Raw genomic sequence first — 5204 nt, forward strand, 5'->3', positions numbered from 1 at the left:
AGAGAGAGAGAGAGAGAGAGAGAGAATTGGGAGGGTATGAAATTAAGGGTAAATCTCAGAGGTGCTGGCTGAGGGGCAGGATAAATATGATCAAAATATATTGTATGAAATTCTCCAAGAATTAATAAAATATTATCTTATGAAATTAAAGGGCTGCCAGGAAGAATGGTTCCCTTGCCAATATTATGTGGGTTCTTTTGAATTAGTGCCTAAATAATTTCTTTCGCATTTGAGAATACTAGCTAGAGAGCAGCTCCTATAAATACTGCTGACCGACCACATATGTGGGTATAGCAGTAGATGTGTGTAAAAACAGACACCAGCCATCTGTACTAGCTACTTTTCTCATTGCTGTACCAGACAAGAAGCAAATTAATGTGAAAGAGTTTATTTTGGCTTACAGTTCATATGGACACAGTCCATCATGGTAGAAAAGGTTGAGCTTGAGACTGATGGTTATGCCGTATCTATAGGCAGGAAGCAGAGAGAGTTCCATGCTGATACAAAGCTGGTTTTCTCCTTTGTTTTCAGTCTGGGTAAATCTTGAAAATTCAATTAACCTAAACTAGGAACTCCTTTAAGGGCATTCTTAGAGGTTTGTTTCCTGCCTAGTTCTAGAACTTGCCATGTTAACAATTGATATTAATCAGTATGCCATCTGCCTTAAAATGTCATTGATGATGACTTGCTACAATTTGAGGAAACCCACATTGTGCCTTTTACTTGTATTGCTATCTTCCTCCAAGGACCCCTTTTCTGCCACCTCCTCATTCCCCAAACCTTTCTTCTGTAAATCTTTTAGGCATTACTATCTGAATAAAACCTTCCTTACATATTTTCTTTCAAGTTCAACATCCAGTATTTGGAAATCATATTGTTGCCATTTTCTGTGTCTTTCTTAAATGTAGCACCCAAAAGATCACAAGAGAAGAGCACTAGGGATGTGGGTGATGGGGAGTGAATAGCTTAGAAATTTAAGGGCTGACTAATTGCAACATGTGAATCAAAACTCTAATGGTAATATCTCATCTTTCTTCTAATTCTGCCCCCAGCTCCTTCTCTTCTCATATTCATCCCTCCTCGTCACATTCTACCTTCCTTCTCCTTCCAAGTACCTAATTACAGTTTTGCAAGACAGATTAGAGACGGCATAGTGTGATATTCACACCTGGAATTTCCACTGATTTTATGCAATTCAACTTTGAGTGCCACTTTGCCTTGCATTCCCATAGCAACCCCACATAGCAGAAGGAGAGAAGGAAAAAAAACTTGAAGGCTCAGCAACTGCAGCTCCTGAACCTTGTGCATTATGACTCTGTTTCTGAAAGGAAGACACAAATGAATGCGATATCACTCCATATGTTGACTGCTTGTATTTGAAAAAAAAATGTTGAAAGGATGTTACACTATAGGAATAGGAAAAATTTGTGTTTAACTGACAAAGGAGAGGATATAGAAGGGTTTGTTTAAATATCTTGGTGATTGTAGTCTCTGACCTATAGAAAAATCAGAGAAATTTGGGTATCTCTTACTCATGCTTCCACTTATAGTGTCCCCTCACTGGCTGATCTATAGGCTTACAAGAAAAGAAGCAGAAAAATTGCCAGAGGTCAAACATTGCTGCCTTGGCGTCTGATTGCATTTGTGTTTAGGTTGACCTTTTGTGTCCTGGGCCTTTGGCTGATTATTATTTTTTTTTTAAATCTTATTTGACCAAAGACCTAAATTTACCATGCAAATTTTAGAGTTGCTGGAAATCCTAATTGCATCCACTTTGTGAGCTGATGTTGCTCATGCTGTTGGTCATTCTCTATTGTACATACTGACCCTGTTGGCATGACATGTTGCCTTTTACCTTGTGTGGTGTCTTTCAAAATTCCGGATAGCTTCATTTCCATGTAGTCTACTGTTGACTCATCTGAGAGGGTTTTTTTGCTCACAAATTTAGGTAAAGTAGCTCCTACCCCACATCTCTTCAAGAACTCTCCATACCATGATTTTGTTTTGTTTTCCCATGGAACATATTATGAACTGAGATTCCCTTATGTGTTGCTTCTTTATTCTCTACTCTGTCCCACTGCTTTAATGTAGCAATAGTCTCTCAGCTTTATATTCAGCAGTTTGTCATGGGCTCCCAGCACAAACTTGCTGGGTGGATTAATTAATTAACTAACTAATTAATTAATTCAGAAAGTGCTTATTGAACACTCTTAGGTGCTTACCACATGACAACTCATTTTGGAAAATAAATACCACTGGCCCCTTGGAAAGTTTACTGACAGAAATATCAGACTTTGAAAGGCTAATGAGTGCTATATTCTCCTTGTTTTCTGTCACTGTGGTCCTCATAGGAGTTGTAGGAAAGAGTTATTTCAGGCCTTCAGGGACAAAGATATTTCAAAAATGTTCCCCAGAGCTGAAGGGTTTAGCTTGGCTTGCTTCAGCTGTGTTTCTAGGCACCATCCTTTCTCCTAATGTAATGTTGGACAATTAAGTTCTAAAAACATTGGCATGGCTATGTTTATCTTTAACCAAGGCCTCTAAATGATTTTGAAGATAGTTCAATTTACATGGGAAACTGACAAAGTCTCTACCTAGGTGTAATGTTGGACAATTAAGTTCTAAAAACATTGGCATGGTTATGTTTATCTTTAACCAAGGCTTCTAAATGATTTTGAAGATAGTTCAATATACATGGGAAACTAACAAGTTCTCTACCTAGGTGCTGAAAATATGCTTTATGGACAATAAAGGAGTTACTGGGTTTACTTTGTTTATTAGGTAGTTTTTTAAATATAAGAAATGAAAGGGTTTCTTTTATGTATTTACTAGCAAAAAATAGTTTACTACCTTAATAAAGCTGTTGAATGATTCTTATTTCATTTTCTCTTGCTGAGTAATAGTCCTTGTGAATACTAGGTGTAATTTTGATTATTGTTAATGGCCCTCATTAGCTATCTAGGTTTCTTTAGTCCCTGGAAGGTACTAACAGTAATCTCTTCTTACATGTCTGTCTGTCAGAATCAAAGTGTCCATGGGTGTAGGTCGGGGGTAGCTCTTAATGACCAATTAGCAAATACTGGACTAAATCCGGTAATATTAACCAATTTTACACATAGTATCTCAGCCAAAATATAAGTGTTTTCCAGGTTTTTCTAGGGTGTATGTTGAGCTTTATTTTTTACAAGTTACAAAAATACATTATCTTCACATTATTGTGATTATAAAGAAATTAGAATATTCTTAGGGTAGTAGATAGCACATTTGCTCTTCCAACCAAGAGGTTTTGCCATAAATTTAATTACTCATATGCAATTGCATCTCACAGAAATAATATTTGCATAATAGGAGATTGTTTCCTTCAGGAATGCTGAGCATGTCCAGCATACTTCAGAAAAGCATTCTGACATCTTGGTGTTTCTCATGGACAATAATGGGGTCAATGTCCTCACCTGTCAACCTAAATTAGAAATCGCCACTAAATCTCGTTGAGCCCTTAGGGCTAGTAAATAGATTCCACGCTCCTGGACCCAAATAACATATCAGCAGTGTTCTTTACTTTCCTTGGGCCAGTCTGTATATGCCAGGAAATAAATGACAATTTGAAATTTGAAATCTAAATTAGACCACAAAAGAAAAAGAAAAAAAAAAATGCTTCTTCATTTTGTTTGTGATTTCTCCAGCATTCCTTGCATTTAGTCTACTACTTTTGACTGATGCTTTGAATTTTGTTTTTTATTGGATACATTTCAAATGTTACCCCTTTCCTGGTTTGCCCTATGGAACCCTCCTCTCCCATTTCCCCTCCCCCTGCTTCTATGAGGATGCCCCCTCCTACCTACCTACTCCTACCTCACCACACTGGCATTCCCCTACACTGGAGAATCTTTCACAGGACCAAAGGCTTCTCCTCCCATTGATGCCAGATAAGGCCATCCTCTGCTACATATGTGGTTGGAGCCATGGGTCTCCCCATGTGTACTCTCTGGTTGGTGGTTAGGCCCTGAGAGTTTCTGGTTGGTTGATATAATTGTTCTTCCTATAAGTTGTAAACCCCTTCAGCTCCTTTTGTCTTTTCTCTGGCTCCTCTATTGGGGATCCCATGCTCAGTCCAATGATTGGCTGGCTGCCAGCATCTGCCTCTGTATTTGTCAGGTACTAGCAGAGCCTCTCAGGAGACAGCTATATCAGGCTCCTGTCAGCAAGCACTTCTTGGCATCCACAATAGTGTCTGGGTTTGGTGTCTGTATATGGGATGGATCCCCCAGGTGGAGCAACCTCTGGATGGCGTTTCCTTCGGTCTCTGCTCCACACTTTGTCCCCATATTTCTTTTAGAGAAGAGATCTTCTGGTTTAAAAAATTGGAGATGAGTGTGTGGCCCCATCCCTAAACTGGTGGTCTTGCCTAGCCTCTGGATATGGTCTCTCTACAGGCTCTCCCTCCCCTTTGTTGGGCATATCAACTTATCTCATCCCTGTTGGGTCCTGGAAGGCTTTTCCTTTCCTTGCACCTGGGACTTGCTGGTGCCTACCCTTTGTTACCCATCACCCATTGCTACATACCTCTGTTCAAATTCCTGACCCTCTGTCTATCATCCCTGTCTCCTCGCATACTTGATCCTGCCCCCATTTTCCCCTCCCCTTCTTCTCTTCTACCTAAGTCCCTCCCACCATCTGCCTCCTGTATTTTGTTCCCTCTTCTAAGAAAGACTGAAGCATTCACATTTTGATCTTCCTTCTTCTTGAGCTTCATATGGTCTGTGAGTTGAACCTTGGATATTCTGAACTTCTAAGCTAATATTCACTTATCAGTGAGTGCATACCATGTGTGTTCTTTTGTAATTGGTTTACCTCACTCAGGATGATATTTTCTAGTTCCATCGATTTGCCTAAGAATTTCATGAATTTATCATTTTTAATAGATGAGTAGTACTCCATTTTGTACATGTACCACAATTCCTGTATCCATTCCTCTGTTGAGGGATATCTGGGTCCTTTCCAGGTTCTGGCTATTATAAATAAGGCTGCTATTAACATAGTGGAGCATGCGTTCTTGTTATATGTTGGAGCATCTTTTGGGTATATGCCCATTGAATTTTGTTTTAAGCTGATTTTAAATAAGACAGTAAATGGTGTCTATATAAATAATAAAATGTAAAATAAATATATATTAGGAATATAAGATTATTTCTACATATGTCATA

At 38.8% G+C, this 5204-nt stretch overlaps 1 protein-coding gene across 2 annotated transcripts in view; it reads left to right on the plus strand.

Moving 5' to 3' along the window:
- The window catches only part of Il1rapl2 (interleukin 1 receptor accessory protein like 2), a 1196863-nt gene that overhangs the window by 379133 nt on the left and 812526 nt on the right, over positions 1-5204 (plus strand). The window lies entirely within an intron of this gene.

The sequence above is a fragment of the Mastomys coucha genome, chromosome X, assembly GCF_008632895.1.
Source record: "Mastomys coucha isolate ucsf_1 chromosome X, UCSF_Mcou_1, whole genome shotgun sequence".
NCBI lineage: Eukaryota > Metazoa > Chordata > Mammalia > Rodentia > Muridae > Mastomys > Mastomys coucha.